This window comes from Ictidomys tridecemlineatus, chromosome X (genome assembly GCF_052094955.1).
Source record: "Ictidomys tridecemlineatus isolate mIctTri1 chromosome X, mIctTri1.hap1, whole genome shotgun sequence".
Lineage (NCBI taxonomy): Eukaryota > Metazoa > Chordata > Mammalia > Rodentia > Sciuridae > Ictidomys > Ictidomys tridecemlineatus.
Genome location: NC_135493.1, coordinates 120089481 through 120112394, shown reverse-complemented (window position 1 = coordinate 120112394; position 22914 = coordinate 120089481). Strand labels below are relative to the sequence as shown.

General features: G+C 34.4%; 1 protein-coding gene across 5 annotated transcripts in view; it reads right to left on the bottom strand.

Moving 5' to 3' along the window:
* Arhgap6 (Rho GTPase activating protein 6) overlaps window positions 1–22914 on the bottom strand; it is a 453321-nt gene that overhangs the window by 98541 nt on the left and 331866 nt on the right. The gene's annotated exons all lie outside the window — the stretch shown is intronic.

Sequence of the window (22914 nt, the reverse complement as noted above, 5' to 3'; positions counted from 1 at the left end):
ATATATGCACTCACTATTATTCTAAGCCCTTACTGTGTACTCTCTGATTTAATCATTAAAACAATCTTATAAGGTGAGGTCTATTAATATTCTCATTTTATAGGTGGAAAACTCAAGGCACAGGGAGGTCAAGTAACTTGTCCCAGCACACTTATTTCAAGAGGCTTGGCTAGGATTCACATGCAAGGATCTTTTTTTAATATGTATTTTTTAGTTTTAAGTGGACATAATATCTTTATTTTACATTTATGTGGTGCTGAGGATCAAACCCAGTGCCCCATGCATGCTAGGCGAGCACTCTACCACTGAGCCACAACACCAGCCCAAATGCAAGGATCTTACCCACTATGTGCTCTCTTTCTATTCTTTTCTCCCCTACTCAAGAAATTTCTTCAGAATGACTGTGAGTATGAGATAGCTCTAGACTCACTTCAAAGCCCCTCTAATTTCATTATCCTACAAAATAAAATTCTAAAGTTTGTGTAATTTATCCATTATCAGTAATTAATTGCTTCTAACACATGGTTTGAGGCATGCTTTGAACTTGAGGTGGCAAATGTTACCTAGAGCCAGGGCTGGCAAGCTACAATCTTGGTAATATCCAGCCAAATGCCTGTTTTCATGTCAAGTTTTACTGGAACCTAACCAGATCCACTTATTTTTGTATTGTCTGTGGCTGATTCTCCCATATAAAAACAGAGTTGAATATGTAACAGAAGCTGTATGAATTGCAAAGCCTAAAATATTTCCTATATGACCCTTTGCAGAAAAAGTTTTCCAGTCCCAGATCTGGTCCCCTGAAAAAAAGCCCTCACCAGACACATGATCATGCAGATGATAGTGTTCATGGTCCATAGAGTATTTCATTATTTCAAATAGCAAATGATTCATGTCTTTTTTTGAACATTATTTATTTTTTTTCTGTGTTGCTGAAGATTGAAACTAGCACCTCACACATATTAGGCAAGCACTTTAACACTGAGCCAAAACCCCGGCCCCAGGAATCATGTCTTTTAAAACTATCCTTACTACATCTATGTACATATGAGCAGAGGCATACACAGAGATTGAGCAAAGGTTTATTTTCTTCTTATTGCATACTGAGATAAAGCTTAGAAAAAAGTGAGATTGATAGCATGGATTTCAGTATCGAATATGAGCTATTTATTGGGAATTAGCATTTCTTCCAATTAGTCTTGAAAAAAGAATATTCATACTAGCATGGCACCTGTCAAATTCACAATGGTCCGCCTGAAAAACATCTAATTAAGAACTATAGATTTATGTCGATATTAAATTTGATCTAATTATCTCTATTATCTTTTGTACCAGATGTATTATAAGATATAAATTTACATCTCTTAACTATTATATATGTATTATATGATACAATACATGTAACATATTTATATCTTACATAAGCAAAATTTATAATAGGTGTCTGATAACACCCAGTAGGTATTTAAAGGGCTACATATGTAGGTGTATCTTGCTCTAAATAAACCAATTATATGAAAATACATCCTGAATAAAGTTAGGAGCAATGATTTTGCAGTTTAAATACATCAATATGGCTTTCTTACAATGATCCAGGAAAATTTGAAGTCATATTACTGCTTTTCCTCATGCCTGGGAAGTCATCAGTTTCTATGGATTCCACCTCCTTAAAAACTATCCCTTCCTTCATCATGAATTCTCTGAGGCAACATCCACCAGCACCTTGGCTCTTCTGTAGGTTCTTTCTTCCTATAAAACAAGACTTGTCTTGTCCCTCCCCTTCACCAAACCATCAATGATTCTCCTAGATTTTCAGATGAAATGCTCAACTCTGAGATGAGGACAGAAGGCCACACAAGGTCTAGTCACTGGTTAGCTTTTGGGACTCACCAAGACTTACTTACCTTGCACTGTTTAATTCCAGACAGATGAAAGAGCCCTAAGGACTGTCCTCTAGGGGGTTCTGTCAGCTCAAACATCTTCCCTATATCTTGGATCACCCAACTGCTATTCACCTTGCAATGCTTGTCAAGTATCAATGCCTCTAAGAAATCCACTTGTACCCAATACAGGAACATTACAAATGATCCAATGCATAAAACATGAAATTAACAAAAAAGCATACCATTTGGAACATAATCAAGTTTCCTATTAGCTCTAAGGAATGCATTAAAATATGAACAAAGGAATTACTTTATGCTTTTTACAGAAGTCAAACCTGCTTTTAAGGACTCAAATGATTAGACATTTAAGAGGTGTAGACAATCACTTGTAATGCCTCATTGAGGGAGAAAAGAGGAGCTTGAGGAATGTTTAAATGTCAGTTATTTTTCTGGAAAACTCTAACGTCACAGATACTTCCCTCCTATGTAACTAAGACACCCATTCCCCATTTCTCATATTTCAGCTCTTTTCCTGATTCATTTTTTAATTTTCCTGATTCTTATTTCACACTGGAAAGTTATTTGATTCTCCCAATTGTTGCCTTGTCTCCTTAGTTAGAATGTATATTCCCAAAGGACAGAAAAAGAATTTAGAAGAGAATGGCACTTAAATTTTATGTTTTTGCATATTTATTGGCTGAAAGACAGTTTGGAGGAGAGTAGTACTTCTGTGTCTACACAGAAAACTATTTGTCCCTATTACGTGGAAAGAAGACCAATGAGGAATATTTATATTGAGGATATTTGTTTTAAAGTAGCTAAAATCACTTCCCATAAAAATGAAAAAAAAAAAAACCTCACTTTTCAGCTTTCACTATTAAGTGTCAAACACGTAAAAGGGGAAATTGAAAAGAGAAAAACCAATTTGCAGAATGACACCAAATGCCAGGTATGACATAAAACAAATCATCTGCACTTACTGGCACAGATCTGATATTTTAGTTGCTGTTTTTTTTTCCAGGTATGTTTTCTTCTCAATATACTGCTTTATTTTATTTTTTTTGCAATACTACTTTTAAAAAGATAAATTCAAAAGTGTTTCACAGACCTGGCTAGATATGTTTGCTTTGTTATAAGGAAAATAATGCTTCCTCTGAGCAATGAAATACATTGAAACTTAAATTTCTAAAAACAATTATAGTAACATAATAAAGGAGCACAGAGAGCTATAATTAATGGATGCAATTTTGACATAAAATTTACCATTTCAAAGTGTACAATTCAGCATTTTGTTAAGTATATTCATAGATGTGTGCAATCATCAGCATTAATTCTAGAACATTTTCATCACCCTAAAATAAGAAAGTTCATATCCATTTCCCCATTCCCCTCTCACCCCAGGCCCTAACAAACATTAACTTACTTTCCATCTCTGTATATTTACCTAATATTGGCTTTTAATATAAGTGGAATCATACAACATATGGCCTTTTTATGTTTGGTTTTCTCTTAGTATATTTTGGGGGTTCACTCATGTTACAGCATTTATCAGTATTTCATTCCATTTTAATGGTGGAAAAACATTCACTGTGTGGATAGATCACATTTTGTTTGTCCATTCATCAGTTGATGAACATTTGTTTTTTTCCCCACTTTTCCACCCATATAAATAAAACTGATGTAGATAATCATGCACAGGTCTTTGTGTGAATATATGTTTTCAATTCTCTTGGGTATGTATACCTAGGAGTAAAATTGCTGGATCATATGGTAATTCTCTATATAGCCAAAATACAAAATAAAATATGACTCAAAACACTAAAATTTGAAAATATATTTTAGAGCAAAACTGGTTTTCTACCTCATTTTTTGAGATACAGGCTTCATGAACAACCACGAGCAAACCCCATACAGTGTTTGCACTTCATATATATCAGCCATTAGTGCTTATGCCAAGACGTGAAGAGGAACTTAATCCTGTAGTTTCTTTTCACAAGCTAATAATCACAAGTGGCTTAAATTTTTTGTTTCTAGTGTTCTTTTTTTTGGGGGGGATACTGGGGATTGAACTCAGGGGCACTTAACAACTGAGTCACATCCCAACCCTTTTTCTATTTTATTAGAGACAGGGTCTCACTGAGTTGCTTAATGCCTCTCTTTTGCTGAGGTTGGCTTTGAACTCACAATCCTCCTGCCTCAGCCTCCCAAGCTATTGGGATTATAGGCATGTGCCACAACACCCAGCTCTAGAGTCCTCTGAACTTAACATTTGATATTGACCTCTCAGCTAGACTATAAGCTCAATCATATGGCAGACACCATCTTACACTTACTCCATCTCCTCCATGCTAAAAAAGGATTTAACTTATAGTAGGTACTTGGCAAACATTCTTTGAGTGACACACTGCTTTCAAATGTATAGGCACTATATCAATACATAGGCTGTGGAAGCTTGACTACTTTTCATGAAACCAAGGGATTGCTGCTATAGCTTTCCAAGTCTTATTTGCCTCACCTTAAAAATGGGTATAGTAATATCCCATTTATATACTTGTTGCAAGGATCAAATGAAATAATGTAAATAAGGCACATGGATATACATAAATATAAATATAGATATTATTCCCAACTTAGAATGTTTCAACTTAATTTGTTTCAACTTTGTGATGGTGTGAAAGTGAACTTATGCAACCAATCTTTTTTTTCACTTTCACTATAGTATTCAATAAATTACACGAGATGTTCAACACTTTTTTTATGAAATAGATTTTGTGTTAGATGATTTAAAGGTTACATATGTTTTCTGAGCATATTTAAAGTAGGGTAAGCTAAGATATGATGTTGGTTATGTTAGGTGTATTAAATGTTTTGATTTATGGTACTTTCAACTTATGGCAGGTTTATCAGGAAGTAACCCCATGGAGGAATAGCCATACATATGAAATCATAACATGGTAGAAGGTTACCTTGTGATCTTTTTCTAGCAAAACTGCACAAGAGAGAGGACAGGTATGTAGTACTGAAACTTTTTACAAAATGCTTCATTAAGATCTATTATTAACTTCTTTACTAACATTAATTTCAGAGCAGTGGTTCTCAATGTAGAATACATTTTTTTAAGTACTTGTGAAACTTTTAAAAATATTTATGTCTGGATCTCATTCTACCTAGTTTCTGAATTAACTGTTCTGAGCAATTCTTACTGTTTTTTAAAAATAACATGGGATCTTTAAAAAATATTAATGATCAGGTGCTGTCTCCAGAAATTCTGTTTCTGTTCAATATAATGTACACCCAATGTTTGGACATGGCTTATTCCACATTATGAATTAATTATTACTTTGGCCTATTAATTAGACCTTTATATGAAAAGTTGTAGATTTATCAATTTTTCTCAAATCAATGTTTGAGTTTTTTCTAGGTGATTTTTTTTCAGTGCCTTGGGTAGAATTAAGAATGCTCAACACAATTCATTTATAATTATAAAAGTATTATTACACATAGTTTTAGCATAATGGCAGATCCACAATGAATACACAGAAAATCTTTGCTAATGATGGACAAAGATGTGTTTTTTATGGCCTCTTGATTTTTTCATAAGTATTTCATTTCAAACTGGATTTCTCACAGAGTCCACATGAGGCTGCTAACATGTTGATCCAATAAATTGGTGTATTTTGTGAACCACCCATCTCAGTGGGTTACTTTGGGTGTAGCTGTTTTGATTTTTTCCTTCCTCTGAGTATATGGTTTTGTTCATTTAATCAAACAAATCCAGTTGTTTTGCCATTTTGTAGATACATTATTTGTGTGGCCAAGAATCTCATTTGTGGTGGCAACACCACAAGTAGATTTAAATGCGGAGCAGCCTGCAAACAAGTGCTAATTTAAATCAATTGTTAAGATTGCCAGCAACAAACCATCCTGACCTCTATCACTGGGTTCAGTTAGCAACCCTGAAGGGAAGGCGCTGTGTTTATTCCATTATCATTTCTTTTTTTCCATCAAAAACTCCAATCTTCACAAATAAGAAAATAATATAGCCATCTCAAATTTAAGGCACTTTTTGTTCATCTTAATGTTCTCTGTGTCCTTTTTTGCAGTAAAAACATAATATGTGTTTGTAAATAAGTCCCAACAACATAGAAATGCATTAGAGTGTCAAAGTCCCTAAGAATCTCATCCTCAAGTGACAGCCACTATTAACCATTTGAGAATGTAATCCCAAGACTTTCTGGGAAATTGCAATAGACATATTATTTACACTGTTTTGTAACTTCATTGTTTATACATAGTATACATCTTTCCAAGTTTATACAAATAGTTCTACTTCATTTTTCTTTGTGGCTGTACATAATTCCATTGAATAGATATCTCATAATTTATTTAGGCTTTTGTCCATTGATGGACACTTAGATAGTTGATGTTTCTTTAAATATATAATAAAATATAATTATTTACATGTTATACATTAATATTATATATCATACATATAGGCAAAGTATAATATGCATGTAGAAAAGTACACATTTCATAAGAATACAACTTAATGATTTCTGCAATCATTAAGTGAGCATACCTGCCAGGTGAAGACCAACTGGCCAACACTCTGAAGGGCTCTACTAGTCACTCCTCTCAAAAGATAACCCTTATTCTTTCTTTTTATTCCATGTGTTGGTTTTGCCTATTTTTGTACTTTGCATTAGTGGTATTATACAGTATGTTCCTTTTAGTATCAGACTTATTTTGCTCAATGTGATATCTGTGGGATTCATTTGTATTGTCATAGGGGGTTGGAGTTTGTTTTTTCATTCTCATTGCCTGAAATTTTCCATTATGTGGATAAACCACAATTTATCCTTTCTACTTTGATGGACATTTGGTTAGTGTATAGTTTGCGGCTGTTGTGAATAATGCTGCTATGAACATTTAGTCACACATTTTTTGGTGAATATGTGCTTACATTTCTGTTGTTTTTACTGTTGAATTTTTTGCTATCAGAGATGGTGTTAAAGTAAATATCTTTGACTGTATCTTGCACATTTCATAAACATCCCTATAAAATAGATTCTTAGAAATAAAATCAGTAGGTCAAATAGTATGATTAATTACATTTTGAATAGGCATAGCTGAACTGCTCCCTGAAGCTAAAATCTTGACTTTTAAGCTAGGTCTGCACCCCACACAAACTATTCTGGCTGCATCTCGTTGCTATTTCCATTATCTGTGACACACAGACACTGCTGTGTGTCTTCTAGAATACAAGGCAAAGCTAAAGAAAACCAATATCTTCTTTTTGGCCCTTTTCAGACATGGTCTAGTGAGCTAGTGCCTCTCTCATTTGTCTACTGAAAGACAAAAAAACAAATGACCTAATGCCTCAAGATGTTAGAACATGGAAACAAACTGTCACCTTAAACTTTTGAATAAACTGATGCTATAAGAATATGCACCAACTTGACCCTATGGCTTTAAGTACCCTTGATTCCAGGTTGAGATAACTTTTTTCCAGGTTGTACTTGCAATTTCTGACCTAAAAAATAAAACCATGTCTTATCAAAAAAATGTCACATTCACAACTCCCTATCATTTAGAGGCATTTAGCTATGATAATGTGTCCTAATCTTGGAACTATTGACATTTAGGATTCTGTCATTCTTTGTGGTGGGGATGTCATGTGCATTGCATCCCTAGCCTCTACCAGCTTGATGCCAGTAGCACTTCTCTTAGTTGTGACAACCAAAAATGTCCCCAGGTATTGCCAAATATCCCCCGGGAGACAGATTCCTCCCTAGTTGAGGATAACTAGGGTAATGCTTACAGAGGACTCTGGATCTAAATCAGTGTTTAGGTTTCTGTTCCACAACTTATGTGATCTAGGCAAAGTACCTAAATTCTCAGTGCCTCCGTTAATTCATCTGTAAAATCCAGATGTTAATAGTAATATTTAGCTCAACCAGTTGTATAGATTAAGTAATATGCTTAATGTGAAGCATGTAGCATGGTATTTGTCCCAGAATAAGTATTCAAAGGCATTACCTTTATTGTTCATTATCTTTATTATGATTGTTATTATTATAAGACTGAGGAAGCAGAAGAAAGTGTTCACTTTTGTATTCAGGAAAACAATGTGGGAAATGGTGTGTTGAAAATCATTAAAGGACAATGGTCTTACAGCTCTTGGAATAGGCAGTGGGAAATATGGGAAAAGCATTATTTAAGTACTATAAAGTCAGACATCAGCATTTGGTTGTATCTTCCTGTTCCTTCTCAGGTGAGCATTTATACAAACAAGAATTTGTGGAAAATGAATTTCATCAACAGCATTAAGCAATATTTTATTGCATTACTCTCATTAATATGAGATTAGTAAACTTTCAATAGTTGATTGACATATTTATTTTAAATAATAAAATGTATTAAGTACTAAGGCAACTATATTGTTTTAGATATAATTGAGTAGACAGTGTAATCTGTTAGAAGCTTTGTTGGATTGATTCTTGCCTGATAGCCTCTTCTCCTAACTTTCATAAACACAGGCAATAGGAAACCAAGCATTACTCTTCATAATGGAACAGAGTGGCATCCTGGAATGGGTTCCAAATAGGACATGAGGCCAAAGTTGTGCTGTTGAGGTGCCATCTTGGCAAGTCACTTCTCTTTAGGCCTTGAGATTCTCAACTGAGCAGGTGGAATTCATCCATCATTTTCCAACTATACTTTGAGAAAGTTGAACAATGTGAAAGACATTTGGAAAATAAAAATGCAAAAGAGATGAGATTCTAACAAATGTACTTAGGAGATACTCTAAGTTATATTTTTTCCCTCTGCAGGATTTCTCTGTTATGCCTTAGTTATTGTTTATTTAAGAAGGAGCTAGCATGCACAACTTTCTCTAATATATTTGATTATGGAACATTGTGGGAAACCAACTCATAAATAATTTATGAGTTTCTCACAGGCATATAAATTTCCTGATTTCCATATTAGATTTTTATTATTATCATGACAGATTACAACTTTTTCTTGCCTTAAAACAGTATACATTCATTATCCTACAGTTATATAGGTTAGAAATCTGACACAGATCTTGACTAAAATCATATGTTAAGACTGTTCTGGGAACTACAGTAGAGAATTCTGGAAGTGCAAGCAGTCACCCATATTTCTTGGCTTCTTCATCTTCAAGGACAGTGATGTTGTATCTCTTTGACCATTCTTCTGTAGTCACATCTCCCTCTGAATTCTGCTAGTAAAGGTTGTTCTATTTTAAGGGCCCATGTGGTTACATTGAACCCATTGGGAAATCTATTACACTTTCCCCATCTCAAGGTTTTGAATTTCATGTCATCAGCAAAGTCCTTTTTATCCTATAAGGCAACATATTCCCAGGTTCCAGGAATTAGGATGTGGATATCTTTAGAGGGTCATTATTCTATATTATCTGTCTCAGAGGCTTCCTCCATTTCTCAACATTGGAAGGTGTGGGCAAGTGTTCCACAGAGTCAGAAATAAGCTCAGGTGATTATTTTTCTTGTTTATTTGCTTCTCACCCTATCAACTCTCTCTGTATGGAATGATAGTCTTGCAAGTGGTATTAAATTCTATTTTTCCTCACCCAAAGAGCAATAAAAATCAAGAACAGAGTAATTAAATCAAGACTTTTGGACCATTCTGTGCAGAATTTTATTTTTAGCTTCTGTCCTGATATAGGCAAAAATATCTCCCTGAAAGTAGCTAGCTAGACTCTGAACTGTGCTTTATTTTAACATGTAAAATTGCCATGCTGGATATAAAGAATTAGTCTTTAGCATTAAAATGTGAACATAAATTGATCATTAATATTTTTTAAAGATCCCATGTTATTTTTTAAAAAAACAGTAAGAATTGCTCAGAACAATTAATTCAGAAACTAGGTAGAATGAGATCCAGACATAAATATTTTTTAAAAGTTTCACAAGTACTTAAAAAATGTATTCTACATCGAGAACAACTGCTCTGAAATTAATGTTAGTAAAGAAGTTAATAATAGATCTTAATGAAGCATTTTGTAAAAAGTTTCAGTACTACATACCTGTCCTCTCTCTTGTGCAGTTTTGCTAGAAAAAGATCACAAGGTAACCTTCTACCATGTTATGATTTCATATGTATGGCTATTCCTCCATGGGGTTACTTCCTGATAAACCTGCCATAAGTTGAAAGTACCATAAATCAAAACATTTAATACACCTAACATATCCAACATCTTATCTTAGCTTACCCTACTTTAAATATGCTCAGAAAACATATGTAACCTTTAAATCATCTAACACAAAATCTATTTCATAAAAAAAGTGTTGAACATCTCATGTAATTTATTGAATACTATAGTGAAAGTGAAAAAAAAAGATTGGTTGCATAGGTTCACTTTCACACCATCACAAAGTTGAAACAAATTAAGTTGAAACATTCTAAGTTGGGAACAATATCTATATTTATATTTATGTATATCCATGTGCCTTATTTACATTATTTCATTTGATCCTTGCAACAAGTATATAAATGGGATATTACTATACCCATTTTTAAGGTGAGGCAAATAAGACTTGGAAAGCTATAGCAGCAATCCCTTGGTTTCATGAAAAGTAGTCAAGCTTCCACAGCCTATGTGTTGATATAGTGCCTATACATTTGAACGCAGTGTATCATTCAAAGAATGTTTGCCAAGTACCTACTATAAGTTAAATCCTTTTTTAGCATGGAGGAGATGGAGTAAGTGTAAGATGGTGTCTGCTATATGATTGAGCTTATAGTCTAGCTGAGAGGTCAATATCAGTTAGGTTAAGTTCAGAGGACTCTGCAGGAAAATTTCTGAATTGGTAGGAAATTTTTCCTGACTGGATTCCCTTCAAGATTTTTCTCTTTATACAAAGTTTTGATGGGAAAAGTGAGAAAAATATACTGCACAGGAGGCAGAATAATGTCCCCCACAAATATGTCCACATCCTAATCCCCAGAACATGTGAATGTGTTATGCTACATGACAATGGTTAAATTTGTAGATGGAATTAAAGTTACTGGTCAGATGTCTTTAAAAAGTAAAGAGGCTGTCCTGCATTATGTACATGGGCCTAATATATTCACCTTAAAAGATGAACAAGGAGAAAGAAGAGTCACTGTCAGAGTGATATGGTATGAGACTAAATTGGCCATTGCTGGCCTTGAAGATGGAAGAAGGGGACTATGAACCCAGGAATATGGGTAGACTCTAGAAATCGGAAAAGTCAAGAAAGTGGGTTCTCCTAGAGCCTCTAGATACCACAGTTAAATTTAGCCATGAGACCCACTTCAGACTTATTACTTCCAAAATTATAAGATAATAAATGTGTGGTAAATGAAAAGTTGTGCTCCATTTGTGTACAATGAATCAAAATGCATTCTGCTGTCATGTATAACTAATTAGAATAAAAAACATAAAAATAAAATAAAAAATAAAAGCAGTAAAAGATATTTACATCTATGATTCTGAAACTGTAATTTATCTTCATTAGAGGGGGGTCTTAAAGTACATTAAATTTATTTTAGTACTTCAGTACACTCATAGTGAAAGGTTTGTACTTACTACTAAAAATGTGAAAAGTACATAAAAAATAAATGTGTGGTATTTTAAGCTACTAAATTTGAGTCCATTTGTTATAGCTGCTGCATGAACCCAATACATTTTGTCCTCTCAATTTTTCCTTTGAGATGTAATCTCTCTATGTTGCTCAGACTGGCCTTAAACTCCTGGGCTTAAGTCACCCTCATGTCTCAATCTACTGAGTAGCTGGGATGACAGATGTGTGCCATCATGACTGGTTTATCTTCCCTACTTTGGAAGACAGAAAAAGAAGGTGAAAAAAAGAGGAATTTTGTCCTAGTAGTTTTTACCCAAACTATTACATCTCTAGTACAAAATCCTGGCCTCTTCCTCAGATCTACTGAATGAGAATCTGCCTTTTATCAAGCTACCCAGGATAGTCACATGCTTTCTAACAAGTTCCCAAGTATGTTGGTCCTAGTGGTTTTCAGACTTAAACATTCATGAGGATCATAGGGCAGCTTGTTAAATCACAGATTGCTGGGTCCCTCCACTGGAGCTTTGGAGTCAGTAGGTGCCAACCAGGACTAATAATATATGATTCTAACAGGTTCCCAGGTAATGCTGATGTTGCTGACCCAGGTACCACATTTTAAGAACCACTGATTTAGACATCACTAATGAACATGTTAAGAGGAAAAGAAGTGATATATATCATAAAACAAAAATCCATGACTGTACCATTTTCATAACTGATATTTAAAAGGTGGGTGATCTATTTATAATCTGTAATTCATATACTTGCTGTGTGAAAAGAGAACCACAGAGTCCCAAGTTTTTGGGTAACACCTACTGGAAAAAACCACCACACCTATGGAACACCACATAATCAAATGCATAGATGTATCACCCTAAAACCTTAAAGGACTTTTTCATGTGTATTCTTTTCTCCACACAATCTTCAATATGGCACAAAAGGCATCTATGGGTATTGACATTGCCTGCATCTTGGTAGAGAAATTGAGGCACTTGGAATTTAGTTGAGTAAGATTTCTGAATTTCAGTACTACTGACATTGAGTTTGAGTCATTATTTTGGGGCCTGTCCTGTGCATTATTGTATGTCTAATGAAATCTCTGACTTCTACTCACTAGATGCTAATAGCACTCCCACTCCCTCAACTGTGACAATGAAAAATTCCTCCAAAGATTATAAAATGTCCTCTGAAGGGAACAACCATCCCCAGTTGAGGCCTATTGACTCACTGGGTCATCTGGTTCTCATGCATAGTTTTAAGGAGTGCAGCTCAGTGGTAGAGTATTTGCCTAGCAGGCACAAGGTAGGGGTTCCATTCCCAGCACAACAAAAAGTAAAAAGGGAGGAGGGTTGGGGAGAAAGAAAGAAAGAAAAGACAACCATTACTTTGTAATATAGCATTTTGGAATGAAGTTATTAATTTCCACAGTACACCTTAAACCAGAATGGAAAATTGACCACATGATAACTTAGACTGATCTCTATGGAGCTGGGACTCCTGGAAGGTGCTAAGTAAGGAATAGTTCTTTCCATATAGACCACCACACATAGTTTTTCTTTTTTTATAAAGTTTTTCTCTTACCCAATTTTTACAGATGATTTGTGAGACTCAACTTCCTTCATATGTTCTTTGACATTCTAAATGGCAGGGTGAGAAAATAGGCAAAAGGGTAAATCTCAACAATATGCACATTTAAAATCTTGAAAGCTTCATTGGAACATGTCTTTTTAAAAAATTTTTATACTTGTAGATGGACAGCATATTTTTATTTTATTTGTTTATTTTTAGGTGGTGCTGAGGATTGAACCCAGTGTCTCACACATGCTAGGCAAGCATTCTGCCACTGAGCTACAGCCCCATTCCCAGAACATGCCTTTTTAAATAAATTTAAGTCAGCCAAAGTTTAAGGAACTCAGTAATATCATTGATGTAAGTAAGAGCTAAAAAACAACATTCAGGAATTGCTATTGTCCATGAGAAATGAGAAGAAAATTTACATTTGTATGTACAGAAAAGCCACTGTGTAGCAACTTACTTATAAACACAATCAAGGTTTCAGTCAAGATCTCAGTCTGATAGCACTGCTATTCACAGGATATGGAGTCCTAGAGGTCAACATCACACAGACTAAGGCAGTTTGAAAAAACATTTGCTTATAATCAAGGGTAAAAAACATGTCAATTATTACCTCAATAATTTTATGATTCCCACTCTGAGTAGGGCAGATTCTAAGAACTGAAAAGGGTCATAGACATATTTTTTCTTCAACTCGTTTGTTTATAAATGGAGTTTCCAGGGAGAATGAGAGGTTCCTTCACTCACACTTTTCTGAACAGAAAAGAGGTCATGCTTATGCATTGATTTCCTGAAATTTCCATGTTTCTAAGGTCCATGTGCTTCCTCTCTTTCCTCCATTCCTGAAACTAAGTTAGATTGGCAGGATATGATCAAATGTGATTGCCCACTTTGTTTTCATTAGCCATGGTATAAATCAAATCTCATGCTTCCTTTTGCTTCTCCAGGAGTGTTTATAGACTGCAGAATAATTTTAAAGCTGATTTAAATAAAACTTTTTGAGAACCAGAACATCCTAAATTCAAATGCAGGCACTTTTTGATTTATTGACACTATAGTTCTAGTCCTTTATAATGAATCAAAGACTATTGGCATATGCCGCATAACTTTATTTTTTTTAGTAAGCTGAAAAGTAGGTGCTGTTCCCCACCAGATATTTTTGAGTAATGACTTCATAACTTAGTTCAAATATGAATACACCTCAGTGAATCTCCACATCAGGTACAACCACAAGAATGTGATCTTAATTAGAATTAGGTGTATTCCACATATGTATAATAAGTCCAAATACACTCTACTGTCATGTATATCTTAAAAGAAGAAATAAAATTTTAAAAACCCCAGAGCCTAAAAAATCACTATTGTACTTCTTTCCCCATTCACCTTTTTACTATTTTCTAAAAGGAATGACAAAATTTGGGGATTCAGAGTCCAAAGTTTGGAGCTTCAGGGACCTAAAATAGTGGCCTCTCTGCAACAGCACACTAGATCTAGGCACCATATCATACATCCCTATACACAGCTAAGTTTTCAAGTAACTATAGATATGTGCTTCTTAACTGGGATGATTTTTACCCCCACTTTCCCCCAGAAGATATGTGTCATGTCTGGAGACCCTTTTGGTCTGCCACAATTTGGAGGCTGGCTGTTGCTACTGGCATCTAGAGGGTAGAAGCCAGGGATATTGCTCAGCATCCCACAACAAGGAATTATCTAGCTCAAAATGCCAAGAGTGCTAGAGGTTCTTAGAGATTCATTTTCTAGACACTCATATGACTATTTATATGAAATATTCAGAACAAGAAAATCCATAGAGACAGAAAATATTGATACTTGTCTAGGGTTAGGAAGTGGTGAAATGGGTAGTAACTGTGAATGGGTATGAGATTCAGGTGATAGAAACTGTCTGGAATTAGTTTATGCTGATGTGCAAACTTTGTAAAGATGCTAAAATTATACCAAAAACACTCAGTTGCACATTCTAATAGGGAAACTTTATGGCATGCAAATTATACATCAATAAAACTATTAAATTTTTTTTCATAGATTTTTCATTAGTTTTTATTTTTAACTAAACAAGAACTTATATTATGGAACATTTTTGGTATTGCTATGTTTGCCAAGAGAATAATCTCTAGCAACACTTTTTAATTGCAACACTATATTTAATAGGAGAGACATTAAAATCATGCTGTTTCCTTTTTAAATACATCAATGTCCAGTTGTTCCCATAATGTTATCATTTGCTCTTGATTGCTGAAGTATGCTTCACTCATCTGTGAACAAGTAGGACAAAAGTGCCCAGGTTAGAGAAGAGCTAGCTGGAGCCCAGAGTTCTTGCCTCCATTCTAGCCCTTGATGTCATGTGAAGATGGCCAAATCATCTGACAACTTTGTTTCACCTTTCCCATTCTTAAGACAAGTCTCAGCTTCCTGACAAACTCTCCTGTAAAACCCCAAGAAAACAAACATGGTGACAGTAAATGCTCAGTGCCTCACCACTACTGATGGGACACAACTCAAGCCCCGCCTCCCAACATTTAGGGACTCTCTCTATCCCCCTTAGCCATCTGCACCACCATTTTTCTATGTAAAGTCCCCCAATACTGCTCAGCTTCTATCCCTTTTGCCATTGTTATTTCTTATGACAGCCCTATGATGGAACAGACTATATATATCCAAATCTTTCACACCCTCAAAGCCCAAACATTACTCTACTTTTACCCAAAGCCTCTGGTTCATGATGAATGATGACAATTTTTAGGCAAGAAATTCTACATTCAATTGCTAAGAGCACAGAAGAAACACAAAATATTACCTTTTTGATTTCATCTTCTCCCTAGTAGCATTGGATTCCATTCAATTCACCACACACCAAACCACCTCCAGATGGGTGCCTTTGTGATAGCCCTAGCAAACTCCTGTCTTCTTTCAAAGGTTGATTTAAAAATGACCTCCCCATTGTAACATGAAGCTCATCACTTCTAATCCCCCTTAGCTGCCTCTATTTTTTTACATTTCCATAGTCCCTTTTACCTTCTGATATATTCATTTGTCATATCTATTTATTGTTCACAGTTTCTTTCTGTGAGATTGTGAGAGGGATTTTTGTATGTTTTAGTCACTGACGTAGTCAAAGAACCTAGCATATGTCTGGCATGTGGAAGGTGATTAGTAAATATTTAAGCATGTAAAATGCTTAGTGTCTAGCACTTAATTAAAGTTAACTTCATAATTGTCATAGTTGTCATCATCATTAAATTTATCATAGTGAGGGAACTCTCATACCATTATTCTGCACCACCGTTCTGTGTATCCATGTTTTACATAATTGTATAAAGACTATAAGCTTCTTGGGGGCTGAGAACATGCCATATATGCATTTTGGTATGTGTCTTTTTAAAAATTGAGATAAAATTTACATATCAAATTTACCATTTTTACAGTGTATGATTGAGTGGCTTTTAGTATATTTACAATGTTGTGCAACCATCACTTTTTTCTAATTCCAGAATATTTCATCACCCCAAATAGAAATCCTATGCTCATTAGTAGCCATTCCTTATTTCCCCCTTCTCCAATCCCTGGGAACAAAGAATGTACTTTCTGTCTCTATATATTTGTTACTACAGATATCTCCTACAAGTAGAATGCCTGTATTTTATATATATATATATATATGACATAAATGACTCTACATATATTCCTTAACTTAGAGCAATGTTTTCAAGGTTTTCCCACACATCAATAATCCATCCCTTTTTATGGCTGAGTAATATCCATATAAATATTGTGGTATCTATGTGTGTCCTAGACTTGGGTATTATAAATACTCACTAGACTAGAACTAAGTTATCTTCTTGTCTTATGCCTGGTTTATTTCATTTCTCAGTATATTAGTTTAAGATTTAGACAATACATTTATCATGATGTGATTTTTTTTTTAAAGAGAGAGAGAGAGAGAGAGAGAGAGAGAGAGAGAGAGAATTTTTTAATGTTTATTTTTTTAAATTTTCGGCGGACACAACATCTTTGTTGGTATGTGGTGCTGAGGATCGAACCCGGGCCGCACGCATGCCAGGCGAGCGCGCTACCGCTTGAGCCACATCCCCAGCCCCATGATGTGATTTTTTTAAAATAGAAATTTGGAAATATTCTTAACTTCTATCACTGAATTTTATATAGTTCAAGGACGTGTTGAAGAAGCTACCAGCTGGAAATCTATTTGGTGCTCTGTCCATGATAGAGAGGCCATTAGCAGAAATAATAGCAGAATGGGCAGCAGGAATGACAACACAGTAAGAACTGGTGACACTGCTGGCACTGAGGTCCTATTGTGGATTTCTTTTTCCCTGTAGTATTGAAGATCATAGGAAAATAGTATTCTGACATTTTACATTTGTGTAGGCAGCTCCATGAAAGATAAATATATGTTATTAAAGCAGATAATAAGATTTTTCTGTCCAAGAACAAAAGAAGAAAAGAAAACCTTATATATCAAATCATGATTGTAATAATTTTCAACCTTTTGACTGATGAGTTATTTCCTTCTTTTCTTGAATTTTGTTTTTCTCCTCCTCCAGAAATTAATAAATCATCACTTTTAATATTGGATCATATTTAAGAATCAAAATTCATACTGAATAACATCAGTAGCAGTCTACTATTGATACTTTCCCAGTTTTCAGGCATTATGGTAACTATATAAAGGAGTCAAGTAGCTAAGCTAAAGTCATCATGGGTCAATGTCCCAACCACACTTCTGCCCCAGGCTGTCCTCTGCCAAAGACCAAGTTCTTTCCACCATATCATGTTGTTTTTATTTAGAAAGTACTGATCTGTTTATGTGTCTGTTGAACCCCAGTAGGAAAGTGCAATTTACTCTGGTTTATTTTGTTAAATAAACAGGAAAAATGCTGGTTTTTACATTACTGTGCTGCCTCTATTAACATGGATGTAACATTTTCACTCCCGACAGTTGCCAGTTAATTATAACTCAAACAACACACTATCCATGTGCATATAATTTCCCTTATTGAAAGTTGCTACACCAGATAGTTAGCAAATGCCTACAGACCTTTCAAATTACAAGTTGTATGAATTCTTCCTGTGAATGTTTATATTATTAAGATATTACCTACTTGCAATCCAAAAGGGCTTTCTCACTTTAAAAAAATATTGTGCTTTTTGTCTTGGATTTTATATTTGACTTTTATTTTCCCTAAAATTTAGACATGTATTGTCTAAATCTTAAGAAAGTATATTAAGTAAACCCGAGGTCTATGGAATATCTAGCATTACCCCTCCTCACTCTTGCTGAACATGAATGAGAGAATATTATAACCCAAATTTCTTGCACTTTCCCTGAATTTATTGTATTCAAAGATTGTTTAAAAAATAAAATAAAATCTGAGTTACCCAGAGACTTTCAGGAATGAGTGTCTTAGATAACTATGGTTAATATTTTGGTGAATATCTGCTCAAATTGATAGAAGAGGGAGGGTGGGAGAAAGGATTTTATAGAAGGGAGACCATTCTTTTTTATCTCAGCTATTCAATGACCCATATATATATCACTACATTATTTCTCTGTCTATGAAGACTTCACATCAACTAAGAACATTTTCTATATGTCATGGATAACTTTTGTGCATTTTAACCAATTAATTGTCCAGAGATTACTTTGTATGAGAGATTTTTTTCCAGGTGCAAAAGAGCTCCCAAGGAGGTATAAGACACAATTCATAACTTCCAAGGGTTGCAATATGGCCAAAGTCTGAAATTTTATCAGAATCAATTAGTGGCAAAGTACCTAAGTTCTGAAGATGGCACAATTCCCACATCATCTCAATTAAAAAAGAATCCAAGAGAATGACATGTTTTGAATATCTGCAGAAACATTTAAAAGCCAATTTTGACTCCAGTTACATAAGAATACCTATTCTTTAAATTATTCCAGAATATTGGTCAATATTGGACAATCCTGGGCCTGCCCTAATAGAAGACTCAAGAGGTGAGCTCCTACAGATGACAAGAAAGACTTGTAGATCTCATAATAGTGGACTTCTCCAAAGATATACTTCAAATGCTGGTAAGATCCAAGAAGTAAAATTCAATGGCATTAAAGTGAAATTCTTGCACTTTTCTCACAGGTGAGCCACGTGAGCAGGCTCTGCTCACCTACAACATTCCTTTATTTGTACTGAACACATGCTTCTAACAAGCTTGGGCATGTAGGTTTTCAGCACACTGTAAATTAGAAGGGGAAAAGTTGCAAGCATAAGCATCCTGGGTATAGCAAAATGTGATGTGCTGCATCCGAGAAAAAGAATAACAATTACAAAAAATGGCAAAAGAACTCAATTATAATTCACAAGGGTGTTTATACACTTATCATTTTGGAGAAGAGCTTTTAGGAACAGTAAGAAATTCACATATCATTTGTTCCCTATTGTAATACCAACAGTCTGAAATTCATAGGTGTTCAACACACACACACACACACACACACACACACACACACACACCAAAAGAATGCACAAGTAAATAAAGACACATTCTGGGACCATTTGATTGTATTTGCCTCAGAGACATTGCCATAGAAGAAAATATTTTATGCTTAAGTTTCATTTTTAACAAAGAAAAGAAATATTTAGCTTCAAAAAGCAAGAGAAATAAAAACACAAGTTCTCTGAAAATGTTATAGCCTTCATGTAACAAAATAAGTAGTTGATCTAGTGAATCTGTTGTCTTTTATAAAGTCAGCTTATACATAAATGAAATACTTGCTTACAGAAAAATATCAATTAAAACTTTGTATTTTCTTCAAAACTTCAGTAATTTTTATATTTTATTATTTTCTTTTCTCTATATTTTTATTGGCATATTATAATTATACATAATGGGTGTGATTAATTATATTTTATTATCATGCATGAATTGTATATATTTGGGGGTAAAGTGTAATGTTTTAACACATGAATACAACATACACTAATCAAGTCCAGGTAATTAGCATTTCTATCTCCTTATCACTTCTTCATGCTTGGAGGCTTCGTGCTCCTCTCATTCAGATTTTCATAAAATAGATTAATGTTAACTACAGCCATCCCCCTGTTCTGTGAAACATAAGAACTTAATTTTCTATTTAATTGTGCTTTGGTATTTGGTATCCCATCTTCCCTTATTCCTCCTCTCCCCACCTTTCCTAGATTCTAATCACTATGTTACATTCAGACCAACTGTTTCAGTTTCCACATTGGAGAGAGAACAGGCAGCATTTTCTGTCTTTGTCTGGCTTATTTACCTTAACATCATATCCTGTATTTCCATACATTTTGCTGCAAATGACAGGATTTTATTCTTTGTGACTGAATAATATTCCATTGTGTACGAGTACCACATTTTCTTTATCTACTCACCCATCAATGGGTAACAAGTCTGATTTTATAAGGTTCTTATAAATAGTGCCTCAGTAAATATTGTCATGGGTAGGTATCTCTTTGGTATGCTGATTTCATTTCTTTTGGAAATATACCTGGACGTAGGATTTCTGGGTCATATTGTAGATTTCTTTTTAGTTTTTCAGCTGAACATTGGGAAGTTACATTCTCATTTCCTCCAACAATGGGACATCCTAGCCAGCCTTTGTTATTGTCGTTTGCCAACATGAGAAAGTGGAACTGGGAGACCCTCATTGTTATACAAAATTACATACAAGAGGAAGTGAGGGGAAAGGGAAAAAAAACAAGAGAGAGAAATGAATTACAGTAGATGGAGTAGAGAGAGAAGATGGGAAGGGAGAGGAGGAGGGATAGTAGAGGATAGGAAAGGCAGCAGAATACAACAGACACTAGTATGGCAATATGTAAAACAGTGGATGTGTAACCGATGTGATTCTGCAATCTGTATACGGGGTAAAAATGGGAGTTCATAACCCACTTGAATCAAATGTGTGAAATATGATATGTCAAGAACTATGTAATGTTTTGAACAACCAACAATAAAAATTAAAAAAAAAAAGAAAGTGGAACTGGTGTGGGCAAAGGTAGGATGCCATACAAAGAGAGATCAAGTTTCTTTTTGGAGTAGGGGAGAAAGGAAAATATTCCCTGTGATATATTTTTGTAAGCATTGAAATACATTTTAAGTGTGCTGTCTGGCATATACTATGTCTCTTTCTTTGTACTTTCTGTTAGTATAAGTTTTGCTACAGTAATAACCTTGAGGTCATGATTGCTTGGATAGCAAATAGGTTTCATGATGGGCCCAGAAGAAGAGACTTTGTTCCCTGTTTTGGTACACTTTAGAGTGGTGATAAAGGAGTAGCCACAGGGAACAATGAAAATATCTTAAAGGACAGCAGTAGAGCACTGATGATCATGAAATTATGATCCCTCAGAGACATACAGGGGAGAGTTTTGGGTTTTTACCAGAATGGGGGTTTGAATCAATGTATCCTGATCTGAAAAGGCTGGACAACCCTTGTGGCCATTGTGATTACACTAGGGAAACTCAACCATCTACCTTTTTTTTTTTTTAAAGAATAATGTTGTTTGCTAGAATGGCAAAATAGACAATGGTATAATACTTCTTAAAACTAAATTTGAATATATCAGCATGTGCTGTCAACTAATTTGCTGACTTCAAAACAACCTGATGAAACTTTTCCCCTTCTAAACCTATTATTGCCTGTAATGAAAGACTCTACATGCACTAATCACAACATACAGCCTTAATGTTGATCACAGCTTCTAAAAATTCATGATATGGGGATTTTTAGTTATACTCAACACTTTTTTCATTCAGAAGCCTGATTGGTTGTTCTAGATGCCATGAATGATATATATTGGACTTGTAGTTGGAAGAAATCTAAAGGATCAAGCATCCCTGAGTTTCAGACAGAAACTTACCAGAATACATTCAAAGGTATGTGGATTTTATTCATAATTTGATATATTTTATTGTGCCTTTTTCTGAATTTTATGTTTCAATGCAAATATATTCTACATTTCTAATACTTTATGCCATCAATAGTTAGTTACTTCTTCAGTTGGACCATAATTAAATTAGGCCCTGATTTATTTAGATGAATCATTTTGCTTTATAATGCAGTAAAGTGTTTGTATATATTTATTAAATTTTAAATTCCAGAATCCCAAAGTTCTTTTTGAGTACATATTTTTCAACAAAATGTTTATTTTAATTGCTTATCAATTAAAATAAAAATAATGTTCTCTCAGGCTGTGATCCACTTCTTCAAAAAACATTTTATTTAATTTTTATAAAGTGGAATCATCAACAGAATGTTTTTTTCATATTAACTCAAATATTAAAAACAGATTTAGGAGGTAGAAAACTTCAGCATACTTTTCATAGTCAGCATTATTACATGTGTTATGTTCTTTCCACATAAACATCAAGATTTTTCTTCTGACAATTTTCCAAGCCTGTCAATAATTTGTGTGACAAAACAATGTGAATATTTGAGGATAGCCTGACAGTGCAGTGTCAAACAAAAAGATATTATTGACTGAAGATGGAATCTTTTAGGCAAAAATCATTCAAAATTCAGTAAAGAATCTCAGAATAGTAGTGCTATCTTCTCTTTTTTGTACAATCACATCTTTAACTCCATCTCTGAAATTCAAAGGTGTTGAACTTCACTGAAGTTGAACTTGCCTGAAGTTCTATAGATGGGAACATTTGGAACATCTCACTCCCTTCTTAATCTATTTTGGAAAGTTACTTAATAGCTTCTCAAGTAATTAGTCTTTGTTTTTAACAGTAGCAATGCCCAGGTAAACTGTACAAAAATATTTCTGTGGCTTCTTGTTCTAAAAGTATAAAACATTGTGCACTTT